The 11297-nt window shown below is 37.5% G+C and overlaps 1 pseudogene; it reads right to left on the reverse strand.

Annotated features, from left to right (window-relative positions):
• Nucleotides 1-731: 731 nt before the first annotated feature.
• LOC123772012 (DNA/RNA-binding protein KIN17 pseudogene) lies at nt 732-2712 on the reverse strand (annotated as a pseudogene).
• Between the last annotated feature and the right edge of the window lie 8585 nt (nt 2713-11297).

Below are 11297 nucleotides of genomic sequence, written 5' to 3' on the forward strand. Positions count from 1 at the left end.
TATATATATATATATATATATATATATATATATATATATATATATATATATATATATATATATATATATATATAATACAAGATACATTGGATTTATGAGAGTATATATAACATTTATATATAACAGAGTATATTTTACATTCTTGTAAAGTCACTAACACGCATAGTGGGTCCTTAATCTAACAGATAATATTAAGAAGGTAATTTGTAGCAAAATTGAAAAATGTTAACAGGTACATTGTAAGAAAACTAGGAGGTCCATTATAGTAAAGTTTAATGATTATCAACAGGTACATAGTAGCATAATTTGAGGATTATTTCTAGGTGCACTGTAGTCCGTTCAGTGCAAACGCACTGAACGGACTTGTTCAGTGAAATTTGCGTTCATAACATGACAACTGATATAAAATGATAGCAGTGATTAAAACATAATATAAAATGATAGCAATGATTAAAACATGATATAAAATGATAGCAATGATTAAAGCATGATATAAAATGATAGCAATGATTAAAGCATGATATAAAATGATAGCAATGATTAAAGCGTGATATAAAATGATAGCAATGATTAAAACAAAGTTGTGTGGCTTAGACATATTTTTGGGGGAGCGGGTAGCGCAAGATACAATGCGAGTTTGAAGCACTAGGTAGGAAACTATGAGGATGAAATTAGGTATTTTCTTTACTTTACTTTTGAATATTTCGTAGGTTTGACAACTTTTTAATTCGTTAGGGAGTGATATAATTTACTAAATGTTCATATGGAACCTCGTTTATAATCTTGCCATCTTGTAGCTCTAAAGTGGCGCTAAAGGACGCTTCTTGAATGCTTTTGAGCATAGCCTCTTGTCCCCGGTATCGACCTCCAACAATCTGTACTTTTCTGTTTATGGATGGGACTACAGTCTCTAAGTGTGCCTGGTCTAGTTTTAGTTTAGTTCCACATTCAAATAACTTCACTAAACCAGCATATTTATCAATTACTTCTCGAATAACCCCTTTTTGCTTGTAATATTTGGAACCTAAGTCTTTTGTAATCACTTTGACAACAATATTTTTGACCAACCAAGGACCTTCCTCAGACTGCGACTTTCCATCCAGCTGCCTTTTAGAATAAATTTCTTTGGATTTCTTCCCTCTCATCTCTTCTTCCATTATGTCATCTAAAGCTGTCCTCTTTTTAACATCCTTTTTTATTTTTTCTTGAATCTTTATCTTGCTAGTTGAAGGTGCCTTTAGCGCACTATTTCCTTCCAATTTTGGCTTAGCTGATTTACTTCCTCCTAACTTGATGTTGAGAGCTATAGTCTCCCCTTCATCACGTTGTAATTCCGTAAACTGAGTCTCACCATCCTCAGCCAGCTTTGAGCGTCCTAGTTCAATTTGTTTATTAATGAAATCTTGCATTCTTTCTTCCTCATCCTTCTCAAATTTTTCCCGTCTTTTCATCTGCTCTTGTCTTCTAATTGTCTCTGGATCTCGGTCAATATAAGCCACGTACCAACCTTTCTCGGTTTCATCCACTACACAGTGACCTTCACGACCAAGCCATTTAACAAAATCTGTCAGAGTTTCCCACTGCGTGGCATTCATGTGAATATGATGTCGATCATGAATATATTCCTGATATACGTTGTTGGCATGAACACGCTTTGTGCCAAATCGACGTTTAAGGAGACTGGTGTAACCATCCAAAAATTCCTGAGAGAAGCTATCCAGGTATTTATCAGGGTCCTCAGCAAAGAGAAGAAGTTGTCTTTGGTGACTTTCAGACATAGTGTGACATTTGAAGCCATTTTCATCCCGGCATTGTTTCTCGCACATCTGACAATACCACCGAAGCTTCTGCAAACCCTTCGCCTTCATCTTATTAGCCAAATCTTTTGGCGTACCTTTTTCTGCCTTCCCCATGTTGGCTCAGTATTCTGAAAGATAAAGAAACGATTCTACTTGGGAATCGTCGCTTGTAGGGACCACTGCAGTTAGCAGAGGAATATTTGAACGACGACTATCGCAAGAGTAGATCCACTTTTACTCGTAGCTCACAGGCTCGGGAAAGACTGGCTATTCGCGCTCTATCTCGGCGTATTTATGTGGTGAGTGAGGTGCATTCCACCTGTCCTGTGGTCCGGGTAAGACTGTCCGTGGCAAAGACCAGGCAAAAGACAGACGTCCATGCTACAACTTTTAACATAAAAATGAATGTAACTGCATAAAGAACATAAGAACAAAGGTAACTGCAGAAGGCCAATTGACCCATACGAGGCAGTTCCTATTTATAACCACCCAATCCCACTCATATACATGTCCAACCCACGTTTGAAACAATCGAGAGACCCCACCTTCCACAAATCAACAACCCTGTTACTGAACCAGTATTTACCCAAGTCTTTCCTAAATCTAAACTTATCCAATTTATACCCATTGTTTCGTGTTCTGTCTTGTGTTGATACTTTTAATACCCTATTAATATCCCCTTCGTTATGTCCATTCATCCACTTGTAAACCTCTATCATGTCACCTCTTAACTCTTCGCCTTTCCATTGAATGCAACTTAAGCTTTGTTAATCTTTCTTTATATGAAAGATTTCTAATTTGGGGAATTAACTTAGTCATCTTAGGCAAAACGATCAGGGAAAGAGAAGGTCCGCAAAATAACAATTCACTTAGGGTATATTACACTAACAGTAGAAGTCTAAGAAATAAAATTAACGAATTAAATGCTCTTGTCATTCTAACCAAATTTAGACAGAATGGAAGCAAAGCATCTATGGGATGAAATATCTAGAGCATCTAGATCTAACAGTATTTATGTCATGGGTGACTTTAATTTTAGCGGAATAAACTGGTTGAACAAAACAGGGAATAGTGAAGCAGAAGATTTTCTAGAATTAATTGACGATTGCTTTCTTACGCAACACATTAAGGAACCAACACGGGAAAATAATATTTTAGATTTAGTGTTAACTAACAGGGAAACGCAAATTAATGACATCGAAATAGGGAGTGAGCTAGGGAGCAGTGATCACAAAGAAATCAGATTTAGCATAGAATGGAATAGACCAGTAGGAGAAAATTCTGTTAAAGTGCCAGATTTTCGAAAAGCTGATTTTAATAGCCTAAGAAATTTTTTGGGTCAAATTGATTGGAAAGGCTTGGGTATGGGGTGTGGGCCGGTCTTGGAGCGAGACATGAACCCAGCGATAGGTGACTTAAATGGGGATTTCGATGTGGATTCAATATATAACTTATTTAAGAATATTCTAAACAAAGCACAGGAACGTAGTATACCATACAAATTGAATAGATCGTATACTAATGACCCAAAGTGGATAACAAAGAATTTGAAGAACCTTATAGGTAAAAAGAGAGCTTGGTACAAAAGGATTAAAAATGGGGAGGTCACTTTAGAACAGGAATTCGTACAACTGGTTAGAAATGTTAAAAAAGAGATAAGGAAAGCAAAAAGAAACTATGAAGTTCGCATAGCAGGGCAAGCAAAGACAAATCCTAAAGGGTTTTTTCAGTTATATCGTACTAAGACTAGGGAAAGGATAGGTCCATTAAAAACTGAGACAGGTCAAATAACAGATAGTGATGAAGAGATGAGTAGTATTTTTAATAAATATTTTGTATCTGTATTTACTAAAGAGGAACTTAACAATATGCCTTCAGCCGAACAAGTCTATGTGGGTGGGGACGAGGACAGGTTGACGAGTTTAGCAGTTACCAGGGAGGATGTTCTTAAACAAATAGTAAAACTCAAACCAAACAAATCCCCAGGGCCGGATGAAGTGTTTGCTAGGGTGCTTAAAGAATGCAAAGAGGAGCTTTGTGACCCACTGTCAACCATATTTAATAAATCAATAGAGTCAGGCAGAGTGCCAGAGTTTTGGAAAGTTGCTAATGTGATACCAGTTTTTAAGAAAGGAGATAGATCACTTGCGTCTAACTATCGACCAATTAGCCTAACGTCTATTGTGGGAAAGTTACTCGAATCTATAATAGCAAATAAAATTCGTCTTCATCTTGAAAAACATAAATTAATAATTGAGCCGCAACATGGTTTTATAAATGGCCGTTCATGTTTAACAAATTTGTTATCTTTTTATTCTAGCATTGTTGAGGCAGTTGATAGTGGTAAGGATTGCGATGTTGTATACCTTGACTTTAGCAAAGCTTTTGATACAGTGCCACATGAAAGACTGATTAAAAAAATAGAGTCTCATGGTATTGGGGGTGCTATATTAAGCTGGATTAGGGCATGGCTATACCAAAGGAAACAGAGAGTTAGTATAAATGGAATCAAGTCAGAGTGGGAAAATGTTGTAAGTGGAGTGCCTCAAGGCTCTGTCCTGGGACCTCTGTTGTTTATAATATATATAAATGATTTAGATTCAGGTTTGAGTAGCAACATTTGCAAATTTGCCGATGATACGAAAATCGGTAGGGAAATTAATTCGGAGGAGGACTCACTATCACTTCAAGTTGATCTAGATAGGGTTTTGAAATGGTCAAAGGATTGGCAGATGCAGTTTAATGCTGATAAATGTAAAGTTCTGAGGTTAGGTAATGATGATAGAGTTACAAGATACGAGCTAGATGGTGTTGTGATTGCGAAGTCGGATTGCGAAAGGGATCTGGGAGTTATGATTAGTAAGAATTTAAAACAAAAGGATCAATGCATAAATGTTCGTAATAAGGCAAATCGGACACTTGGATTTATTAATCGCAGCGTTAGTAACAAGACACCTGGTGTGGTTCTCAAGCTATATCTTGCTCTTGTTAGGCCCCATTTAGATTATGCAGTTCAGTTTTGGTCGCCATATTATAGAATGGATATAAATTCACTTGAACGTGTCCAGCGTAGGATGACTAAGTTAATTCCCCAAATTAGAAATCTTTCATATGAAGAAAGATTAACAAAGCTTAAGTTGCATTCACTGGAAAGGCGAAGAGTTAGGGGTGACATGATAGAGGTTTACAAGTGGATGAATGGACATAACCGGGGGGATATTAATAGGGTATTAAAAGTATCAACACAGGACAGAACACGAAACAATGGATATAAATTGGATAAGTTTAGATTTAGGAAAGACTTGGGTAAATACTGGTTCAGTAACAGGGTTGTTGATTTGTGGAACCAATTGCCGCGTAACATTGTGGAGGTGGGGTCCCTCGATTGTTTCAAGCACGGGTTGGACAAGTATATGAGTGGGATTGGGTGGTTATAGAATAGGAGCTGCCTCGTATGGGCCAATAGGCCTTCTGCAGTTACCTTTGTTCTTATGTTCTTATGTTCTTATGTTGTCTGCACAGAAAAAATAGATATTATTGCACTTACCGAAACGTGGATGAATGTAGAAAATAGAGAACTATTAGCTGAATATCAAATATATGGATTTAAACTATTTCACACAGATAGATATATTAGACGAGGAGGTGGAGTAGCCATATATGTTAGGGACAATTTGAAATGTAGTCTCAAAGAGGGAATCAAAACAGAGCCACACACAGAAACTATTTGGATTGAATTAAACGAAAAAGCTAATAATATTATAATAGGAGTAATATATAGGCCACCAAATTTAGACAGAATGGAAGCAAAGCATCTATGGGATGAAATATCTAGAGCATCTAGATCTAACAGTATTTATGTCATGGGTGACTTTAATTTTAGCGGAATAAACTGGTTGAACAAAACAGGGAATAGTGAAGCAGAAGATTTTCTAGAATTAATTGACGATTGCTTTCTTACGCAACACATTAAGGAACCAACACGGGAAAATAATATTTTAGATTTAGTGTTAACTAACAGGGAAACGCAAATTAATGACATCGAAATAGGGAGTGAGCTAGGGAGCAGTGATCACAAAGAAATCAGATTTAGCATAGAATGGAATAGACCAGTAGGAGAAAATTCTGTTAAAGTGCCAGATTTTCGAAAAGCTGATTTTAATAGCCTAAGAAATTTTTTGGGTCAAATTGATTGGAAAGGCTTGGGTATGGGGTGTGGGCCGGTCTTGGAGCGAGACATGAACCCAGCGATAGGTGACTTAAATGGGGATTTCGATGTGGATTCAATATATAACTTATTTAAGAATATTCTAAACAAAGCACAGGAACGTAGTATACCATACAAATTGAATAGATCGTATACTAATGACCCAAAGTGGATAACAAAGAATTTGAAGAACCTTATAGGTAAAAAGAGAGCTTGGTACAAAAGGATTAAAAATGGGGAGGTCACTTTAGAACAGGAATTCGTACAACTGGTTAGAAATGTTAAAAAAGAGATAAGGAAAGCAAAAAGAAACTATGAAGTTCGCATAGCAGGGCAAGCAAAGACAAATCCTAAAGGGTTTTTTCAGTTATATCGTACTAAGACTAGGGAAAGGATAGGTCCATTAAAAACTGAGACAGGTCAAATAACAGATAGTGATGAAGAGATGAGTAGTATTTTTAATAAATATTTTGTATCTGTATTTACTAAAGAGGAACTTAACAATATGCCTTCAGCCGAACAAGTCTATGTGGGTGGGGACGAGGACAGGTTGACGAGTTTAGCAGTTACCAGGGAGGATGTTCTTAAACAAATAGTAAAACTCAAACCAAACAAATCCCCAGGGCCGGATGAAGTGTTTGCTAGGGTGCTTAAAGAATGCAAAGAGGAGCTTTGTGACCCACTGTCAACCATATTTAATAAATCAATAGAGTCAGGCAGAGTGCCAGAGTTTTGGAAAGTTGCTAATGTGATACCAGTTTTTAAGAAAGGAGATAGATCACTTGCGTCTAACTATCGACCAATTAGCCTAACGTCTATTGTGGGAAAGTTACTCGAATCTATAATAGCAAATAAAATTCGTCTTCATCTTGAAAAACATAAATTAATAATTGAGTCGCAACATGGTTTTATAAATGGCCGTTCATGTTTAACAAATTTGTTATCTTTTTATTCTAGCATTGTTGAGGCAGTTGATAGTGGTAAGGATTGCGATGTTGTATACCTTGACTTTAGCAAAGCTTTTGATACAGTGCCACATGAAAGACTGATTAAAAAAATAGAGTCTCATGGTATTGGGGGTGCTATATTAAGCTGGATTAGGGCATGGCTATACCAAAGGAAACAGAGAGTTAGTATAAATGGACTCAAGTCAGAGTGGGAAAATGTTGTAAGTGGAGTGCCTCAAGGCTCTGTCCTGGGACCTCTGTTGTTTATAATATATATAAATGATTTAGATTCAGGTTTGAGTAGCAACATTTGCAAATTTGCCGATGATACGAAAATCGGTAGGGAAATTAATTCGGAGGAGGACTCACTATCACTTCAAGTTGATCTAGATAGGGTTTTGAAATGGTCAAAGGATTGGCAGATGCAGTTTAATGCTGATAAATGTAAAGTTCTGAGGTTAGGTAATGATGATAGAGTTACAAGATACGAGCTAGATGGTGTTGTGATTGCGAAGTCGGATTGCGAAAGGGATCTGGGAGTTATGATTAGTAAGAATTTAAAACAAAAGGATCAATGCATAAATGTTCGTAATAAGGCAAATCGGACACTTGGATTTATTAATCGCAGCGTTAGTAACAAGACACCTGGTGTGGTTCTCAAGCTATATCTTGCCCTAGTTAGGCCCCATTTAGATTATGCAGTTCAGTTTTGGTCGCCATATTATAGAATGGATATAAATTCACTTGAACGTGTCCAGCGTAGGATGACTAAGTTAATTCCCCAAATTAGAAATCTTTCATATGAAGAAAGATTAACAAAGCTTAAGTTGCATTCACTGGAAAGGCGAAGAGTTAGGGGTGACATGATAGAGGTTTACAAGTGGATGAATGGACATAACCGGGGGGATATTAATAGGGTATTAAAAGTATCAACACAGGACAGAACACGAAACAATGGATATAAATTGGATAAGTTTAGATTTAGGAAAGACTTGGGTAAATACTGGTTCAGTAACAGGGTTGTTGATTTGTGGAACCAATTGCCGCGTAACATTGTGGAGGTGAGGTCCCTCGATTGTTTCAAGCACGGGTTGGACAAGTATATGAGTGGGATTGGGTGGTTATAGAATAGGAGCTGCCTCGTATGGGCCAATAGGCCTTCTGCAGTTACCTTTGTTCTTATGTTCTTATGTTCTTAAGGATTGCGATGTTGTATACCTTGACTTTAGCAAAGCTTTTGATACAGTGCCACATGAAAGACTGATTAAAAAAATAGAGTCTCATGGTATTGGGGGTGCTATATTAAGCTGGATTAGGGCATGGCTATACCAAAGGAAACAGAGAGTTAGTATAAATGGAATCAAGTCAGAGTGGGAAAATGTTGTAAGTGGAGTGCCTCAAGGCTCTGTCCTGGGACCTCTGTTGTTTATAATATATATAAATGATTTAGATTCAGGTTTGAGTAGCAACATTTGCAAATTTGCCGATGATACGAAAATCGGTAGGGAAATTAATTCGGAGGAGGACTCACTATCACTTCAAGTTGATCTAGATAGGGTTTTGAAATGGTCAAAGGATTGGCAGATGCAGTTTAATGCTGATAAATGTAAAGTTCTGAGGTTAGGTAATGATGATAGAGTTACAAGATACGAGCTAGATGGTGTTGTGATTGCGAAGTCGGATTGCGAAAGGGATCTGGGAGTTATGATTAGTAAGAATTTAAAACAAAAGGATCAATGCATAAATGTTCGTAATAAGGCAAATCGGACACTTGGATTTATTAATCGCAGCGTTAGTAACAAGACACCTGGTGTGGTTCTCAAGCTATATCTTGCTCTAGTTAGGCCCCATTTAGATTATGCAGTTCAGTTTTGGTCGCCATATTATAGAATGGATATAAATTCACTTGAACGTGTCCAGCGTAGGATGACTAAGTTAATTCCCCAAATTAGAAATCTTTCATATGAAGAAAGATTAACAAAGCTTAAGTTGCATTCACTGGAAAGGCGAAGAGTTAGGGGTAACATGATAGAGGTTTACAAGTGGATGAATGGACATAACCGGGGGGATATTAATAGGGTATTAAAAGTATCAACACAGGACAGAACACGAAACAATGGGTATAAATTGGATAAGTTTAGATTTAGGAAAGACTTGGGTAAATACTGGTTCAGTAACAGGGTTGTTGATTTGTGGAACCAATTGCCGCGTAACATTGTGGAGGTGGGGTCCCTCGATTGTTTCAAGCACGGGTTGGACAAGTATATGAGTGGGATTGGGTGGTTATAGAACATAAGAACATAAGAACAAAGGTAACTGCAGAAGGCCTATTGGCCCATGCGAGGCAGCTCCTATTCTATAACCACCCAATCCCACTCATATACTTGTCCAACCCGTGCTTGAAACAATCGAGGGACCCCACCTCCACAATGTTACGCGGCAATTGGTTCCACAAATCAACAACCCTGTTACTGAACCAGTATTTACCCAAGTCTTTCCTAAATCTAAACTTATCCAATTTATACCCATTGTTTCGTGTTCTGTCCTGTGTTGATACTTTTAATACCCTATTAATATCCCCCCGGTTATGTCCATTCATCCACTTGTAAACCTCTATCATGTCACCCCTAACTCTTCGCCTTTCCAGTGAATGCAACTTAAGCTTTGTTAATCTTTCTTCATATGAAAGATTTCTAATTTGGGGAATTAACTTAGTCATCCTACGCTGGACACGTTCAAGTGAATTTATATCCATTCTATAATATGGCGACCAAAACTGAACTGCATAATCTAAATGGGGCCTAACTAGAGCAAGATATAGCTTGAGAACCACACCAGGTGTCTTGTTACTAACGCTGCGATTAATAAATCCAAGTGTCCGATTTGCCTTATTACGAACATTTATGCATTGATCCTTTTGTTTTAAATTCTTACTAATCATAACTCCCAGATCCCTTTCGCAATCCGACTTCGCAATCACAACACCATCTAGCTCGTATCTTGTAACTCTATCATCATTACCTAACCTCAGAACTTTACATTTATCAGCATTAAACTGCATCTGCCAATCCTTTGACCATTTCAAAACCCTATCTAGATCAACTTGAAGTGATAGTGAGTCCTCCTCCGAATTAATTTCCCTACCGATTTTCGTATCATCGGCAAATTTGCAAATGTTGCTACTCAAACCTGAATCTAAATCATTTATATATATTATAAACAACAGAGGTCCCAGGACAGAGCCTTGAGGCACTCCACTTACAACATTTTCCCACTCTGACTTGATTCCATTTATACTAACTCTCTGTTTCCTTTGGTATAGCCATGCCCTAATCCAGCTTAATATAGCACCCCCAATACCATGAGACTCTATCTTTTTAATCAGTCTTTCATGTGGCACTGTATCAAAAGCTTTGCTAAAGTCAAGGTATACATAAGAACATAAGAACATAAGAACAAAGGTAACTGCAGAAGGCCTATTGGCCCATACGAGGCAGCTCCTATTCTATAACCACCCAATCCCACTCATATACTTGTCCAACCCGTGCTTGAAACAATCGAGGGACCCCACCTCCACAATGTTACGCGGCAATTGGTTCCACAAATCAACAACCCTGTTACTGAACCAGTATTTACCCAAGTCTTTCCTAAATCTAAACTTATCCAATTTATATCCATTGTTTCGTGTTCTGTCCTGTGTTGATACTTTTAATACCCTATTAATATCCCCCCGGTTATGTCCATTCATCCACTTGTAAACCTCTATCATGTCACCCCTAACTCTTCGCCTTTCCAGTGAATGCAACTTAAGCTTTGTTAATCTTTCTTCATATGAAAGATTTCTAATTTGGGGAATTAACTTAGTCATCCTACGCTGGACACGTTCAAGTGAATTTATATCCATTCTATAATATGGCGACCAAAACTGAACTGCATAATCTAAATGGGGCCTAACTAGAGCAAGATATAGCTTGAGAACCACACCAGGTGTCTTGTTACTAACGCTGCGATTAATAAATCCAAGTGTCCGATTTGCCTTATTACGAACATTTATGCATTGATCCTTTTGTTTTAAATTCTTACTAATCATAACTCCCAGATCCCTTTCGCAATCCGACTTCGCAATCACAACACCATCTAGCTCGTATCTTGTAACTCTATCATCATTACCTAACCTCAGAACTTTACATTTATCAGCATTAAACTGCATCTGCCAATCCGTTGACCATTTCAAAACCCTATCTAGATCAACTTGAAGTGATAGTGAGTCCTCCTCCGAATTAATTTCCCTACCGATTTTCGTATCATCGGCAAATTTGCAAATGTTGCTACTCAAACCTGAAT

The sequence above is a fragment of the Procambarus clarkii genome, chromosome 38 (assembly GCF_040958095.1).
Source record: "Procambarus clarkii isolate CNS0578487 chromosome 38, FALCON_Pclarkii_2.0, whole genome shotgun sequence".
NCBI lineage: Eukaryota > Metazoa > Arthropoda > Malacostraca > Decapoda > Cambaridae > Procambarus > Procambarus clarkii.